The sequence below is a fragment of the Vespula pensylvanica genome, chromosome 12, assembly GCF_014466175.1.
Source record: "Vespula pensylvanica isolate Volc-1 chromosome 12, ASM1446617v1, whole genome shotgun sequence".
NCBI classification, from domain to species: domain Eukaryota; kingdom Metazoa; phylum Arthropoda; class Insecta; order Hymenoptera; family Vespidae; genus Vespula; species Vespula pensylvanica.
Genome location: NC_057696.1, coordinates 3,436,268 through 3,455,769, shown reverse-complemented (window position 1 = coordinate 3,455,769; position 19,502 = coordinate 3,436,268). Strand labels below are relative to the sequence as shown.

General features: G+C 32.8%; 1 protein-coding gene across 6 annotated transcripts in view; it reads right to left on the bottom strand.

The window, feature by feature from the left end:
- LOC122633268 (stress-activated protein kinase JNK) overlaps positions 1-19,502 on the bottom strand; it is a 156,254-nt gene that overhangs the window by 121,641 nt on the left and 15,111 nt on the right. For all 6 annotated transcript variants that reach the window (XM_043820967.1, XM_043820971.1, XM_043820977.1 and 3 more), the window contains one exon: positions 5,583-5,661. The gene's annotated coding sequence lies outside the window, so the exon portion shown is untranslated. Of the gene's footprint in view, positions 1-5,582; positions 5,662-19,502 lie in introns of those variants that run through there.

Below are 19,502 nucleotides of genomic sequence, written 5' to 3'. Positions count from 1 at the left end.
CTCTCTCTCTCTCTCTCTCTTCTCGTCTTTTCTACCCTTCGTTGGTAGATGCGACGACCGCTGCCAAGGACTTTCTATCGATTCGTCGTTAACGTCGATTCTACGAATCCATTTGCAACTATACGTCGACCGAACTTTGTTTTTTTTTATTTATTTATTTATTTATTCTAATAAAAAAAAAAAGGAGGAAAGAAGAAAGAAGTAGAAAATACACGAACGTCAAAACCCACGATCTTTTTTGAATTTCGATACAGGCGAATATATTTTTTTTTTATTCGATAAAATTGATATATATATATATATATATATATATATATATATAGTTGTGATAAACGATGTCACATTGTATAAGAATGAGAGAACGCTAAGATAATGGTTAAAAAATATTATCGAGTATTTCTTTGATAAGTTAATTTTGCTCTTGGTTTCGATCGATAAAGAAAGAAAAAAAGGAAAAATTAAATCTACTCAGTTTAACGTGGATTAATATAGACTGTTATAAAAATAATCTGCTCTAAGATTAATATAGATTATAACAAAAAAAAAAAAAAAAAAAAAAAAAAAAAAAAAAAAAAAAAAAAAAAACCGGACGAACAATACGCTCTCTTCCAAAAAAAAAAAAAAAAAGAAAAGAAACTATCCAACTACTCCCTTCAAAAAATAAAAAAGAAAAGAGATCTTTCTTATTAACAATTTATAACTTAAATTAAAACGCGAATAAAATTAAATAAGAAGGAAAAGAAATAATACGAATTGGTCTATCGAATTTATTTTGAAATAAGGATACTGATCGAAGGATAATGGACAGGATATATCGAAGGAGATCTTATTTCAAGAGAAAAGAACGAACGAACGAACGAACGAACGAACGAACGAACGAACGAACGAAACAAGCAAACAAACGAACAAACAAATAAAATCAAAAAAAGATAAAGAAAGAAAGAAAGAAAGAAAGAATGAAGGAAAGAAAGAAAGAAAGTACCAAACAGAAAAAAAAAACAATAGGAAAAGTAGAAAGACTACTTTACCACACACACACTCTCTATTTCGTAGTGGCTGTCGTCTCGTGTCGCGCGCTGTTTAACACTCAACGAAAGAGACGGCCGTCGTGATGCCGAGAAAGGCGACCCAAGAGACCGTTTACGCGAGATAACTCCAAGACACCAGCTTCCGAAGTCGTGTCTCGTAGTATACTGCGAGGAAAAGAGGCAAACGTGTCCAAGCACGATCTCGAATTGATGATATCCTTTAAGTTTGTCCTTCGATCGGTTGAAATCACGCGATCATGGTCCTCTTTTGTATCGGTTTATTATTTTGCTTTTTTTTTTTCTTTTTCCTTTTTGTTTTCTTTTTTCTTTTCTTATTGTTGTGTTTTCTTTTTTTATGGTTACTGTTGTTGTTTCGTTATCGACCCTCCTCCCAACACTCCCCACCCTTGCTACCACCCTCCTTAGATAGTAAGGACGAACGAGTTTATATGCTGCGTTAAAGTAAAATCGCAGAGAACAATTATGTGTTATTCTATTTTAAAAGTTATGAAATAGTAGTTAGTATACCGGACATTGTATTCCGGTGTATTCTTTTTTTAAAATCTAAGAAAGAAAGAATGAAAGAAAGAAAGAAAGAAAGAAAGAAAGAAAGAAAGAAAGTTATGTAACAGAGCATTTATTATAATATATTATTAATTGTAATTGATATATTGTGTTAAGTAGGATTAGTAATAAGAATAATAATTAATAAGTTATGTAACATAATAAATTATATTCTACGATAAATATAATTATTAATAGAAAAATAATAAGTTACGTAACGTAGTATTATATTATTATCAAGTATAATCAGTAATATAATAAATTATATAACGTAGTATATTCTATCAACAATAAGTATAATACACGCATACGCTACAAAACTCGTATTATATAATTTCTTCTTGGATCCTTTGATAAAGGAAAGAAAGAAAATAAAAAAAAGAACAAATTACTTTTCATAGATTATTACTAACATATTGATGTAACCATAATTCAGTAACACAGTATGTATTACACTGACTGATCTTAGTTTTTCTTTAAATTTCTTTTTCCGAGAAAAAAAATTCAATGAATTAATCAATGCTAGCAAATGTTAACGCCACGTGGTCAGTTAACTCTCTCTTTCTCTCTCTTTCTCTTTCTCTCTTTCTCTCTCTTCCTCTCTTTAATACGTAAAGCTCAAAAGTCAACAGCTTCTCGCGACAAACAGCCGCAGCATCGCGTGTCGTGAAGGCAGCTAGTCACGCAATGGAAAATGGGTATTAAAGCCGAACCTTCTTTCTACTTCCGTACAATGCACTTTGCTAAGGCTAGCTAGACCGATAGCAGCGACCTGCTTGTTACGACCTCCTTCTTCGCGATATTCAATATATATATATATATATATATGTATATAGTTATTTCCAAAGTTGATCCTAACCAACGAACGATCGATTTAACTGCTCCTGTTAAAACTCATTAAGTAAATTTAATCGACTCTATTTGAACGCGTTAAATTTCACAAAATAATTTAATAGATATAAACGAAACGTTCATCGACTTTTTGACTCCATGTGCCTGTGTGTGTGTGTGTGTGTGTGTGTCCGAAAATGAACGACAAATTCAATACCTATTTAATTTTTTTTCTCCCTTCGTCAAAAGGATATTTAACTTCATTTCAAAGAATATCTAAAACAATTTTCTTGTCCTTGATCGTTACCGTGTCTTTAGGAGAACCCACAAAGGAAATTGAATCTCTCTATCTCTGTATCTATCTCTCTTTCTCTCTCTTTCTCTCTGTGACTGTCCGCATCGTGAGAAACGGCAGCGGCCGCAAGCATTTCGATTTCCTTCAGGACGACATCCGAAAGGCAAGATCTCAAAGGTTACCAAAGGTATTTTATATGGTACGTTAAGCTACTGATAAATATCCTTTGTAGATAATAACCGAATGTTCTTGAATCTGGGTCGTGTAACAACTTCCTCAACCAAATGTTTCTACCATCGATTTCTTAACGGCGTACTAACGTTTAAAGGAATAAAAATATCTCGTGAAAACGTTTCGTCATAATTTCCACCGTGGTATCTTCTCTTCGACGATTCGTTAAATACTATAATTATTTCGATAATCCATACATCCTGATTCGATTCGAAATTCGAAAACATATTTTTGAGATCGATAGATCAACTCACATTTAATTTTTTTTTTCTTTTTTTTTTTTATATTTAACAAATATCAAACTAATCTAAATTCCGATATACTTCTTTTTTTATTAACGAATCACATTTGCAATTTAAACGAATAAGTTTATCCTAACGACGTTCATCGTCCAAAAAAAAAAAAAAGAAAAAAATCTGATCAACGATTTTAAAGAAAGAGGAAAATTTATATTTTATTCCTTAAAATTTTTCACTCAACCGAGAACCATTCGAACTTTTGGAAACTTTTTATACGATATATCTGCTGTTTTATTATTATCGACGAATTGAACGAGATAATTGAGAGAATATTTCTAAATAATCTAATCGTCGTAACGTGAGTCTTGAAAAAAATAAAGTTTAATTATTATTACCTCGCGAATTATATCCCCCTTCCTTTCTCTCTCTCTCGTTTCGACAAGGAGATAAAAGAAGAAGAAAAAGAAAAAAAAAAAAGAAGAAGAAGAAAAGAGTATGATCAAAGTGAGATGAGACGAGGGCGGACATATTAGATGCTAAGAAACATCCGGTGTATCCTGTGGATCCAACCAATCCCATGGACACACGTCCGACAGTTGCTTATTCGGAACAACAGGAGGATCGTGTAGAACGTGAAAAGCGTGGGACGTCACGCGAAGGTCGCAGAGCCCGAAAATCCATAACCACCCCTTCACCCCACCCCCACTATTACGTTTCGCGAGGTTGCGCTTGCGCGACCCAAGGCTCTTTACCAAAGAAAGGACGACTAATGGCCCGTTCTCGTTACAATACGATTTTTTTCTCGACGATTGATACAACATAAATTATCGATTGACTAATTTCGATCAAAAAGGGCGAAGAAAAAAAGGCGATGAAAAAAAAAAACATAAAGAAAAAAAAATCTTCGACTTTCGATAGATTAGTAACGTATGCCGAAACAATTCTGGTTGAAAGAGAAAAAAAAAATATGTATATATATATCTAAAAAAAAAAAAAAAAAAAAAACATGAATAATTAACTAATACGAACTTACTTCGTCGAACGTCTGATTAAAAGAAGAAGAGAAGAAAAAAAGTAGGAGAAAAAAATTATCGTTCGGACGTTTCGAACGAACGTGAGAAAATGATAAGAGAGAAAAAAAGTCCAGAAAAAAAAGGAAAATAAAAAATAAATCAAGTTCAGATTCCATTGGACTTGACCGATAATCATAACCGGATATAAAAGCATTAATTAATTAATTACTTTATATCTATCTGTGATGTTACGAATATGAAGAAAAAAAAAAGAGAGAGAGAGAGAGAGAGAAAAGAAAAAAGAAAAGTAATTGAATGAGAATGACTAAGTGGACGAGATGGTGAGACGAAAGAAAAAGATAATTCAATTAACGTTGAGAGAGAACGATTCGATGTTTTACGAAATCAAGGAAGACGGATTATATTTATTAATTAGCTCTAAATTTTTCTTCCTTTTTTTCTCAACTTTTCGAAGACGTCTTTGATTAATTAATTACTTAATTAATTATTATATTCGTTCTGTGAAACTCATTCGTCGAAGAACTTTTTTCATTTTTGTTTCTCTGATCCTCTCTCTGTCTCTTTTTTCTTTTTTTTTTTTATCAAAACAAGAATGAAAATATCAGTTAATATAAATCGATCTGATCTTTATTGAAGATCAAAGTACAAGTTATTTTTTCTATTTGTTTTCTCTTCTTTTTTCTTTGTTCACATGTACAAAGTCAATTATCGAAGATAGAAGAAGGAAGAAAAAAAAAGAAATTCATAGTTAAAGAAATCAAATATCGAACCACAGAATAACGTCGAATATCGATAACGATCGACTTAGAGAGATTCGCCACTGTTCATTATCGAGAGATTTAACGTGCAATCTCAATTACGAACATTCGAACGAGTAAGATAATATGTATTCGAACTGTCAGAGTGTTCTCAACGAAATACTCCGTAATAATCTCTGGCTGTCGGCAATTAATTACTTGTGAATAATAACAATAGCAATATACTATAGTACATACATACATACATATATATATATATATATATATATATATATGCATACTGTGTAGTACGTTATACACTTGATATTTCTCTTTCTCGACAAATAATAAACCGAATGCATCGCAATTACGAATTAGTACGATCCTTCTAACGATTAATATAATTATCGTTAATAAAATTAATCGATATATCGTTACTTTATGTCTCTTCTTTTTTCCCCTTGCTGTCATCTTATTCCCTATCTTTATTATATATATATAAAAAAAAAAAAAAAAAAAAAGAAAGATAATTATAAAATATCTCGTGCCTGACAGACTGCATAATTAATTGGACTGCAACGAAAACGATCGATTACTTTAAAATATAAATTCGAAAAACTCACCGACTCAGGAGTATACGAGAAGTGCCATGCTGCTACTTCTGCTATTGCTGTTGCTGTTGATTTCTCTCAACGTTGATCCCTAAAACAAGAGAAAAGAAAAAAGATATAATAAAGGAGACAAAACGAAAGGATATAATTAACAAGGCACTTGACGAGACGACGACGATGACGACGAGCGATGGAATCAAATAAGTATGGTAGAGAAAACGAAATAACAAATGTAAGGGGTCTTCTCTCTCTCTCTCTCTCTCTCTCTCTCTCTCTCTCTCTCTCTCTTTCTCTCTCACTCTCTCTCTCTCTTTCTTTTGCACGCGTGCGTGGAAAACAAAGAATAATGAACGCAACGACCTTACCCTTCGACTTTTACCAACCAACTAAATTACATTTCATTTGAACGAACTTTATATACGTATCTCGAAGAACGTAAAAAGCAGCGTGCGTATAATATCATTGTCCTCTCCATATTCCTCTTTCATACAATAAAACATTCAATTATTTAACGTTCGAGCGATCAAAAAATTCTATATATTTTTTTCAAGTAGAGAAAGATAGAAAGAGAGAGAGAAAGGGAGAAAAGTGTATCCCATAAAATATTCAATTTTTAAACGACTCTACGATTCTTTTTACTACGTCCTATTGCATTATTCAAATGTCTATTGACGTGCACATATAACGAACTTTACTTCAAAGACGCGATATAATATTTCTACGTTACGAACGATAACAAAACGATTTCATAATTTTTCTTATTTTTATCATATTTATTAGATTATTAAAGTTATCAAACGATAGGAAATATATCACAGCTCCGATAAAGTTCTTGCCGATCGGCGGAGATATCTCAATTCTCAATTTTACGATCCCTTTCAGAAGTCTGAACCTTCTCAAAATGTCAGTCATAAGATATACATTTATTTTACCGTTAAGATAAAATTCGTCGATACAGTAACATTAGGTTTGTTCTTCCCTGTCAAATACATAAAATCAAGCAAGGGATAAAGATTATATACACACACGTACACACGATCACATACATATTTCTATATCTCTCTATATATCTTCTTTCCCTCCCTTTTCGTATAATCCGCGAGAGGAGACGAGGGTTATTTTCGCGAGTGCGGTTTTCCTCCAGCTTGGTCGAAGTCAAACTCGAGGGAATCCCAAGGGAGTACAAGTACTTCGCGAGAGAAAAAGAGAGACAGAAAGAAAGAGAGAGAGAGAGAGAGAGAGAAAGAGAGAGAGATAGAGACAGACAGAGAAAACCTTTCTACATACGCAGCAAAGCATCGACGCTTACCCACGACCAATACCAACGTGATGCATCGTCTAATTGAAAGCGACGTCACTCTTGCTCGTTGCATCTCTCATCCCCATCGGGAATCTACCACTATCCTCTCTTCCTATCTACTATCCCTCTCTCCCTACAAATTTCGAGTACGTCAACTGAACTCGACGAACTGGAGATAATAACATGAAGAATAAATATATGGATGATGATGATAATGATGATGATGGTGATGGTGATGGTGATGGTGATAATGATGATGATAATGATAATGATAATGATAACGACGACAACGACGATGATAAATGATTTCTACGATTGGAATCTGATGATTTAAAAGTTGTTAAGTTATTGAATAAAAATGTTATACTTTCAATTTTGAACATCAATTTTATGTTTGGGTTTTATACTTGCATTTGAAATAAAGAGATTTTTGTTAACTCGATAAGATGGATTTCTTTTGTAAGAAATATGTAAATTGTTTTCTATATCTTTCTTAGAATAAATATTTATGTTCGATTATAGTACTAAATGATCGACCTATTTTCTAATTCAATACAATTGATTATGACATGAATTTCTCTGGTATATGTTAATTATTATATTTGATAATTTCATAAGATTGATATAATGTGTTGTATATATGTTTAATTATAATAATGTGATTGATTTATTCTCTAAATAATGTCAATGAAATCATCGCGATATCATAAACTTCCTCTATACTGTGATAATTGTTATATATCTGTTAGGTTGATAAAATTGTATATGTATATATAATTATATATACATAATTTAAACAAACTGACTGATCTATATACCTATATATAATATACATAGATATAAAATCAACTATTATTTCATCGTCACAATAGAAATATCAATCAATCGATATGTCAATCTATATATCATTGTTCGATCTATCGATCTATCGAACAATCGTAGAAACCGATATTAATAGCCGAATAAGTAGTAACACAAAAGTAACAAAAAGGTTGCTAGATAGGAGTCGATCGGTTAATTGATCCTTTACGAATATTTCGAACCTTTTAATAGTAGATGTGATATAGACTATCAACCTAAACGCGATAGCATCTCGTTTATTCAAACGACCATTAAAGTGACTTTTGACTCAACGAATATCGATGCCTGATTGCGAATAGTAGTAGTCGCATGTTGCATCGTCTAATTGAAAGCGACGTTCCCGTTGGTGCATTGTGCTGATAGGGACACAGAAGGACTGTCAGAAAGAGAGATAGAGTAGAGGACAGAGATAGAGATAGAAAGAGAGAGAGAGAGAGAGAGAGAGAAATCAACGAATATCAAAAGTACCGACGATTCCCTTGCGAATCGTAGTTTGTTACCTAACTCATCCAATCTAACTGGAAATAATGATACCGATTTGCTCAAATTCCCATTACGACTAAAATCAAAGCTAACAGAAGGCTCGCAAAAGCGATACCTTTCCTATGAATCATAAAAATATTCGATCGCTCGCTCGCTCGATCGATCAATTTCAAATCCTTTCTTTCTTTTTCCTTCCTAATCTTTTCTCGCAACTTTTCTAGGCTAATGTTCTTTTAAAAAGAAAAATTCATAGTCTCGTTGTTTTAATTCTCCATATCGATACGATTCATTTATAAAACCTATCAAAGAAAAAAGAAAAAAGACATATTTTTAAACTAACTAAGACAAAAGATAAATTAAATCAAGTTACTCTCATCGTCCTGATAATTGGTTAAACTAACTGTCATAGAATTTATTTGGTTTTACCGAAAGATAGAAAGATAAAAAAGAAAATAAATGAATGAATGAATAAATAAATAAACAAACAAACAAATAAATTAATAAACAGCAGAAGAAGAAAGTAGGATAACTACGAGATAAAAAAAAAAAGGAAAAAATGAATGAGTAAATAAATAAATAAACAAAAAAAAATAAACGTTATTGTTCTTACGTGATGAATAATTATGAATAAATATCGGTTTTAAAGGTACACTGATTAGACAATGATTAATCCCGCGAAATAACGTCGGATATCTCCCGATAAGATGACGTTCTGGTAATTAAGCGATAGCGACGCTGCCGATATGCTCTCCGGAGTAATTAGCTAGGGAGCGCATCGCATATCTCCTGGATGGTCGGTCTATTGATTCGGCTAATGAACTCGGACCCCAGCCAGCTTTCGTTTCGCTAATTAAAAATACTTTCTATTCTTATTCGATTTTAACCCCTTAACCAAAATTTATGAAAGCAGTATCGTATCGTATCGTATCGTATCCTATCATCCTATTTTATTCCTATTAAATTGACCAACAAAATTATCAATGAAATTAATTGTTCCATCAATTAATCCGACCGATGATTTAACAACGATTAACTTGATTATAATAATAATTCGTAGATTTGATATTACGATAATTCGGTATTATCTACACAGTATGTATGTATGTATGTATGTATGTATGTATGTATGTATGTATGTATGTAAATTACGATATAGAGGGTGGATCGAGAATTTAACAACAATCGTTAACACCTTCTTCTTTTTCTCTTTGTGATATTACGATCCGAGAAAAAAAAAAGAAAAAAGAAAAAAGAAACAATTAATCTAAAAAGTTTCGTAAAAGATTAATTGATTTCTTTAATGAATCATCCAGTAACATCAGTTCCACACCCTGTACATAATTCGATATACGTAATGATATATCCAAAGATACATATGCTATAGGTATATATGTACATATATACACACACACACATGTGCATACATTACTAAAACGTATGTATTTGATCTTGCAGCAATTTTCATCCACGTAATTACGCGTTTATAGGTATATCTTTTCAGTCGATTGGCGCAATCTGCTGGTCTTGTTGCACGCAACAAAACACCAATTCAAAAGCCATTGTCCAATCTAACTAAGAGAGAGAGAGAGAGAAAGAGAGAGAGAGAGAGAGAGAGAGAGAGAGAGAGAGAGAGAGAGCGAGAGGTAGATAGATAGATAGATAGAGAGAGATAGAGAGAGAAAGGGAACTGGAAGGGTGAAGAAAGATCCAGAGAAGACCAACGTAACCCCCATAGCAAGCAACGAACTACATGGCTACCCACATCACAGCAATTATTTAGATTGGCACGTGTGAAGTGCTCTCTTGTTACCCTTCTCCCCGTTCCCCGAACTCGGCTTTCTCTCCCTTGAAGCGTAGGGTTCAATAGTATGAATATATACCTATATACATATCTTCCTATCTGTGTTTGTGTGTGTATATATATATGTATATATATATATATATGTATATACATTTGTGTATATGTGTATATACATTTGTGTATATGGTATATACATTTGTACGTGTATAGTATATGTATTTGTGTGTATTTTTGTGTATGTATGTGCTTGCACGTCCGATCCGTAAAAATACCTTCGCGAGAGGGTGGCAAAAGGGGGTGTGTGACTCGAAATAGGAATACGAGGCTATTCTACTCCCTCTACCTCTCGAATGTCTACGTAACGAGCCTCGAGAATCGATCAATAGCGAAGCTACGCGAGAAGAAACTCGCCGGAAGACTTACTACATTCTTCCTTCTTTCATTTTCTCTCTCTCTCTTTTTTTTTTTTGATTCTTTTTTTTTTTTTGCTATTTCCTTTGTTTCTTTTTCCTATTTATTTATTTATTTATTTATTTTTTTTTTATATATTATATGAACATCGCAAACTTCTTAGACAATTTTTTTTTTTGTATATGTATATAACATAAACTTCATGAAAATTTTTAAACAGAGAAGAGAAAAAGAGAGCCAAAATTAAACTAGAGACGATCTATTTATCAGAGATGAACTAAAAGAGACTCGAATTGGGTTGACACATTCTTTAAATATTAAAATACTCGCTCATGTGGCTGTATAAAAAAAAAAAGGAAGAAAGAAAAAAAAAACCTGTCCCATATTTACGTAAAAAGTATGGAAATCGTCCAAAGGTCAACTACGAGTTTACCTTTTTTTCTCTCTCTTTTTCTCTCAGTATACGACGATCCTCTCTTGGAGTTTGTTTTAAATATATTTTAGATTTATTTTAGAGTTTTTTATAAGACCAACGATATCATTATCTTTTTCTTTCTTTTTTTTTATTTATTTATTTTATTGATTTCTCTCTCTCTCTCTCTCTCTCTCTCTCTCTCTCTCTCTCTCTCTCTCTCTCTCTCTCTCTCTCTCTCTCTCTCTGTCTGTCTGTCTATCTGTCTGTCTGTTTATACCTTCGTCAAAGAAATTCGATTATAAAGAGTAATATATTACAGTTTGACCGTTTAATTATTTACAGTACAGAGAAAGAGCTTTCTTTCATTTACATTGATTAGACTGAATCGTGAAATGATATTTGTGTGTGTGTGTGTGTGTAATTATTGAATTAGCCTTATTTAAATAGTAAACGAAGGAGAAGAATCATTCGTTAATATAATTCTTCTTTCTATGTATCGGTAATGCACAGAAAGCCGTATTAAAGCGAGAGAATTTAATCTAGAAAGATAACGATCGAAATGTTGACAACTTCGTTACTCACGTTACTCACGATTTGATAATAAATTTGTTTCCCTTCGATAAACGTTCTACTGATTTTACGTGTAACAGATTATTCGTTTACTTGGATGCGTTAGAATCTACATTTCTAATTAAATTATCCGACAAAAATTTTTGATTACAAAAGGAATAATAAATTCATAGAACGACGAACATCCAATCAACAATAATTTAAGATAATAAATAATAAATTGATAATCAGGTATTGCCGATAATCCGGACAATTGAATACTTGAAATTCGAATATATTTTGAAGCTTCTCCTTTTCGAATATGTGTGTGTGCGTGTAGATTAGTTTCTTCGTATTAACTAAATTCGGCTTGGTTAGAAACGAGGGACTTTGGTGAAAATCTCTCAAACTATGTTCAAGAGCCGAATAATATATTATTTCTAGTAGACTCTAACTCTATTTCTCCCTCTCTCCCTCTCTTTCTCTTACTGAGAAAGCTGTAGAATAAATTAAACGTCGAGATGAATACTCATTCGGTGCAACCCCTTTTCCCAATTAATCGAATCGATCCCGCGTTGAATTAACGACGGGAATCGCTTTTACGCGATCAGTCCGAGAAATAGGATTTCCTGAATTACAAATAAAAGTAATCCTAATCCGGTTTGCATTCGCCATAAGGATTGCGTTTTACGTGAATACAGAGAAAGAAAGATAAAGAAAGAAGGAAGTAAGGAAGGAAGGATGAATGGAAGGAAGGAAGGAAGGAAGGAAGGTAGGAAAAAGAAAAAAAAAAAAGAGAAAGAAACTTTATCCAACATCCCAAAGTCACTTCGAGCCAATTTCGTCGAACTACCCTTCTTCCTAAATATTGAAAGAGTCCTTTTCGCAACCTCCTCATCTCTAAGACCGAATTAATCCGTCGAATGCAGAGTTCATTCTTATTGATGATTTCTATCGATGATAAAACATTAGAGAAGAAACATTAGAAATTCGATCGGTAAAATATTAACTCAATACAACAGATACGTGATTTTCTTTTTTCTTGTTTCAAGAAACAATCCTATATATCTGTTAGAATATTTTTATCGTCCTAGATTAAAAAAAAAAAAAGTATCTAAATCACGATTTTTAAATATCCAATTAATAAGTAATTATATTCAAGCTACGAGGTAGAAAGTGAAAAAAAAAGTTTTCTCTCTCTCTCTCTCTCTCTCTCTCTCTCTCTCTCTCTCTCCATAACGGAGAGAACAGTACTTGGGGAAAAAAACATGATCATTAAAATGTCGGCTATAATAAAGAAAAAAAGAAAAAAGTAAAATAGAGGGAAAGAAAAATATGAAGTAGACGATCAAATACAAACAGCATATACCTTCCCTTCTCTCTCTCTCTCTCTCTCTCTCTCTCTCTTTCTCTCTCTTTCTCGTTAATTCGATATCTCCGAAAAAAGGAGGTGAAACGTGTGAAAGGAGATTTCAGCATCGGTATTTAAATATGTATGAACGAGAGAGGACTTCCCTCTTTTAACTTCCCTCGCTTTCCTCATGTCGTAAAACGGTAGACGGATAGACGTAGGAACAACAGAGAGAAAGAGAGAGAGAGAGAGAGAGAGAGAGAGAGAGAGAGAGAGAGAGAGAGAGAGAGAGAGAGAGAGAGAGAGAGAGAGAGAGAGAGAAGAAACTTGACGGATGGTGTTGGAATAAATTGCAGTCTCGGTATAACGATGACAAACAGATCGTACAGCGATTGGATGGCTCGATGCGTCCGTAGACAACGTGCAGAAGGGTTTGAAGGGTTGCGCGGAATCGTGCCTGCGGATGTAATTTCCGTGTTCGCCATATTCGATGTCGTCGTATCGAGAACATTCGAAACGTCATCGAGATTCGAAAACGAGAAAAGAAACGAAAAAGAAAAAAGAACAAAAAAATAAGTATACGATCATCTTTTATCGTGTTCCTTCATATATATATATATATATATATATATATATATATATATATGTATGTATATATATATGATAACAGATAATTGATTCATGGACTATTATTAAAAGAAAAAAATATAAAAAAAAAAAGAAAGAAAGAATGAAAAGGTAACGTCAATTTTTAAAATCCATGCTTGACGATATTTCAAACTATAAAAGCTCAACGATAACATAAGCTAAAGGGTGGTAGGTAGATGGGTAGGTAGGTGGATATTTAAATATGGATAAGCAAGCACACGAAGGCTCAACCCCTTCAACAGGGACGCAACCCACAAATAGACCGGGTAACTGTGAAAGGTACGTTCCCCGGCAACGACATCTGCTGCTCTCCCCTTAACCTCCTCTTTTCCTCCTCCTCCTCCTCTTTCTCTCTCCTCCCCCATTCTCCTTTTCACCACCTACCAACCCTTTTTTTTATAAAATGTGCGAATATAACCCGGAAGTTGCTGACGTTACCGAGCTTGTTGGCCGGATGTATATAATTCGTCCAAGCACGGAACTTCAACTTTTATCTGACTGATGTGGACACCGATATATATATATATATATATATATATATATATATATATGCAAATAACATAAAAAAGAGAGATGAAATTTTTGAAAGAAATTGATCTAAATATAATTATTGAATGATAGACGATTAATCTAAAAAAAGAAAAAAAAAAAGAAGAAAAAAGAAAAGAAAAAGAAAAGTATTTTTACCAGATATACTTCACGTTTTGGATGTTTTTTGTCCGAGTTAAAAGATCTTCATAGAAACTACGTGAAAACTGTGCTTTCTCGCTGTGCATAAAAAAAACATGCTGGAAAAGGTCAGATAGGTCAAAAGGGAACAGGAAGCAAGCACTTCCATCTTGACGTAAATGAAACGAGTCGGAGCGACTCGTCGGAGCGACAAAAGGAAATCTCTTCTCATAATTTTTCTTTTTTCTTTTTTCTTTTCTTGCCTCCTTCTTTCTTTTTCTTTCTTTCTTTTTTTTTTTTTTTTTTTTTTTTTAATTTATAAAACGTATCCATTCGTCACGCGTCCGACGACCCTGATCATTCAGTAAATGGAACCTCTCGAAAGATTATTATTACGAATGCGTTACTTATTTCGCCCGGTTCCGGTATATTTTTTAATTTTCCGCATCCGTTGATTAAAACGACTCGGTCTTCGCGATTCTCTCTATCTTCCTCTCTCTTTTTCTCTCCGTTTTTCTTCCATTTAATTTTTTTTCTCTCTTCACAATTGTTTCGCGTTCAGAGATATGATCTACTTCGACTAGACCAACCACTTTCGAGGATTTTAATAAAATTGTAAACCGCATTTCCCACTCTTGCCTCAACCTCTCTCCATTCCTATTCCCACCCTTCTTTCATCGCATCTAGTAATAAAATTTGCGGAGAAACGTATTAAAAACGATTAAAAAAGAATTTTAATGACCGAAATTTCTATCGCATCTTCTAAAATCCGTTAAGCGCTCAGACATTTTTTTCTAAACATTCTATAATTTTTATTGTTAGAAATATATTTTCTAACGTCAAGATTTATTTCGAACATACGATCATATATATATATATATATATATATATATATATAATTTTTAAATACTTAGAACTTCGTTAATAAATATTTTAACGTTATAAATCTCGTACATCGTAAATAACAAACACACTCATTGTCAACGATTGTATATACGTACAAAACAATGAACTATATAAAATCGTCAATCTGTTAAACGACTGTTTAATATCGATAATAATCCGCGCTCTTATATCCGCGAACTAAATTCTCTTTCCATGTTTAAAATTCGCACGGAGCCAGCTGATTCTAATTAACAGCGATGCAATAAACTGCTACGATGAAAGGTCCGTTCAAACTCGCGAAGCTTAGTTCGAAAAGCCGACAAAAGCAAGTAGCTCGTTTTCCTTCTACGAGAAAGCGAGATTGGAATGGAACTGGTCTCTCCCCTTTTTTATGATCATGTTCTTAATCCTTTCATTACAGAAAAATAGCTTACGGTTTATATATTTCGAGAAAATACATCTGTATTTAATACGACATCAAAAAAAGAAGCTATAAATTGAAATTAAACGAAAAAAAAATAAATCAATTAATTTCTACGTCTAATTTTTAACAAATAAAAAATATTTATTCTCACGTTGTCATTCCGGACAACACCTGCACATAACAAAGCAAAGGAATAATAAATATCGACTTGGAAAATAATAACAACCGAAGCACAGCAATCCGATATCCTAGAATATTTTACAACACTACTCTCGTGCCAAACCCGAGAGTAGTGTTGTAAAGAAGTATTTCGATCGAAACTCATTGAATATTTATTCCCTAGTAAAACTCTCTGGAATTACGTGAGGACGCTAAGTGCGCAAGAAGAAATGCAGAGATGATACAACATGCAAATCCTTTACGCAACTAAAGTTCTGATATCATCTCTGAAAACTTTCTTGAGTATTTAAAATCTAAAGAGAAAGGAAAATCAATCTGAATTCTGAATTATATTTTTAATCGAGTTTTCATCTCGAAATATTGTTCATCGTAAATAATCATAAATATGTTGTCTCTGTACGAAGAGAAACAATAAAATAATTGAGTGAAAAAAAAAAATAAATAAATAAATAAAAAGAAGAAGAAAGGAACGAAAGCTTGCGATATTGAGGTAAAAAATAATAAAAAAAAAAAAAAAATAACTAAAAGAAAGAAAACAAAAGCAAAAAAAGAAATCAGAAAAGAATATTAACATACGTAGCTGTAACAAAAAGGGAACGAAAAAAATTGATGGAATCGATTAATCTTTATCACAATGTTAACACCTGTTCGCTTTAGTGGGGCTACGGAAGGTTGAAAAATTAACGAGAAAAGTAGCCTACATGGTCGTTCTCTCGAAGAAAACGATCAACCTTCCCTTGGACCCTCGTAAATGCTTAGCTGGTTTCTCTTCTCCTATGGCTTCCGGTACAAAATAATACTCTACTCGTCAGCCGTTCTTAAGTATATAAACTGATCGATGTAAAATAAGAAATTATACAACTGATTAAACTCATTTAGATTTCGAACAAATAATTCCTTTATAATACCTTTTAATAAAATTAACACGCTTACAAAATAATGATACTCTAGACGTCAGCTGTTCTTAAATGTCACGTAAACGTGATCGATTTGTAATAAAATAAAAAATTATACTGTCACTTACATTCGAAGAATAAATAATTTCTTTCTAATCCTTTCCTCCGATCCCTAATTTCTTTTAAACAAATCGAATCCGAGTGAATAAAATTAATATGCTTAGCATATTAATCGAGAAAGTCACGATTTGATTAATTCCTCGTCATTTATAAACGTCGACGTTTATAGTTATAACCATAAGAAGAATAGAACTGATTAACTCGAAGGATAAATCCTAACGCAGGTGGCACCTTCGCTGATGGTGACGGAAAGGTGACGGAAGAGCGGAAGGAGCTTCAGTTAATTTCCTGTCTAAGAGTCGAGTAAGAGAGACTAGGGCAGACCACTAGTTGGGACTCTATGCATGTATATATACGTATATGTGTGTATGTGTGTGCCAGGAACGATGAAACGTGATGAAGAAAGGATAGAAAAGAGGGTGAGAGGGAGGTTGGGAGAAAGAGAGGGTGAGATAGGAGTTATACGGACTTGATTTCCGTCATATTTCGACCTACAAAAGTCTTTCTCTATCGTGAAACATTATTAAAATAAAAAAAATTCTAAAATTTCGAGCTCGTTGATTGGATTAAAAAAAAAAAAAAAAAAAAAAAAAAGAAAGAATACAAGAAAAAGGATAATTAATTACGAAAACATTTTTTGATCAAATCGAAAAAATTCATCAACAGGAAAGATTAAAAAATTGTTGCTATTAGATAGACAAGTAGATGTGAAATGTAGCTCGATTATTTTCCTTCGATCAACAAAAATCTCGAAATAAGTTTTGATTTGATTCAGATCTAAAACGTGCGATTATGTCTTATCGATGATGTTTCAATTTTTCTTTTCTGTTCCTTTTCTTTCGACTCGAAAAAAAAAAAAAAAAAAGAAAACTCTAAACGCTCTAATAAAAATCGTGTCCTTTCGAAACGATCCTCGAAAACAACTGTTCCTTTTCCTTCTTGTTTTTTAAGGAGGAGAAAAAAAAAGAACAAAAAATAGAGGTAGGGACAGAAAGAGAGAGAGAGTGTGAGAGAGAGAGCGAGAGAAAAAATGTACAACACGATGTCCCCGACATCTCGTGCTTTCACCGACGAAGTTGAAACACGAGAGGAATTTCGAATGATGATATACCAGAGAGATTTCGTATTAGCCATTCCGATCACAAACGTGGCGCGAGTGCACCAACGCGAACGTCGTGCTGTAAACCGACGAATTTTGCTGAATAAGTTTGTCATATGAATAATAATAACAGACCGTGAAAGAGATGTCTTTGAACTTTGATCAAAGCGATAATGTTTTATACTTAGGAAAGAAATTCTCTATGAAAACGTTCGACTCTTAAGAAAAGTTAAAGAGTATGAGTGTGAGTGTGAATGATGGTAAGGGATGAGTGGGAAGAACGAAAGAGAGAACAGTAAAGGGAGGATCAATTAATTCTTAAAACGAAATTTTAAAAATCGGAATTACTGTCGAAACGTCATAATTTTTTTCTTTCTTGTTATACTTTCGTAGATATAAAAAAAAAAAAAAGAAGAGAAAGAAAGAAATAAAAAGCTTTTTGTATTTTTGTTAAAGCAGCAAAATTGATTCAATTAAAGTTTTGATTTCTTTTCTTTTTTTTTCTTTTCTTTTTCTTCCTCTTTTTTTTTTCATCTTTTTACGATCCGAAAAATGGTTAAATCGAGAAAATCGAGCGAAGGAGTAATTTTGATTTTTTAAATCAAATCTAGTAAGTCTTTCAGTCAATCCTATAAGTCGAAAGGAAGAAGGATAGAAGAAGAAATAATTGAAAGAAACTTTTTCCGAGAAAACACCGTGTGTAGTAATAAACTTCGATCATCAGACTTTTTAGATAGTTCTTTTCGAAGATATTCGTCATAAATTTTTTTCTTACTAGAAAAGGTCGATTTTTATTTCTTTCGTTCTCTCTCTCTCTCTCTCTCTCATTCACTCTCTTTTTTTCTGGTCTTTCTTTTTTCATCGTTTTCAATATTACAATTTCCTTACAACCAGAGTTTACAAACTCTTTTAGTCGAAGTTTTTGATTCGATAATACCAAGAAATGAAGATCTATAACAAGTCGGTTCTTTTCTTGAATATGTGTTCACTCGAGAATAGAAACAAAGAGAAAATTTATGGAAAAGTCCGTTTCTTGTCTTGATCCTCGAATACCAAGTGAAATCTGACTTGGGGTAGAAAGAAAAAAAAAAAAAATAGGGAGAGAGAAAGAGAGATAGAGAGAAAAAAGGGAACAATTGACCGTCACAATTCAGAGAAAGAGAGAGAGAGAAAAAAAAGATAAGAAAAAAGAATAGAAAATATATTAAAATGAAGTCTGCTAGTGTCGAAAGAATTTCCATTAATTTAAAAAGTTCCAACTTTTTCTTCCAACTCCGGAACACGAACCAAGAGTAGAAGAAAAAAAAAAAAATTGTAAAAAAAGAAAAAAAGAAAGACAATAAAAGAAAAATAAAGAGAAGAAGAAACAATACTGGAGAAAAATTTTTTCGAATTGGCAATAATGTTAAAAGCATTAAAAGTTCTTGCGCTTCTTTAATACGCCCTTTAACTTTTTTTAAATTAAAAATAATTTAGTCGCATCCAAATGAATACTAGTTTCTTTTTCTTTTGCTTTCTTTTTTTATTATTCCTTATGAGACCAAAAAGACGAGGAAGAACGTATAAAGGTAAACGAAATGTCTCGCTGGTTTGTAAGTTCGCCATATGGCGCGCGGTAACATAGTCTCGTGAAAGTTCGCAAATTAATTTGACAAACGGCCGAGTTCCTGTTTCTCAACGACGATAGACTGAATATACCTTTGCCAAGGGGAACCAACTTTCTCGAGCTATTCTCCTTCCAACGTAACAACACCAAATATCCTTATAGCTAAAACACGATCCCTACCGAAGTCTTTATCAGCTCCTACTAACGCGTAACCATTCAAATCCCATTTGCTGA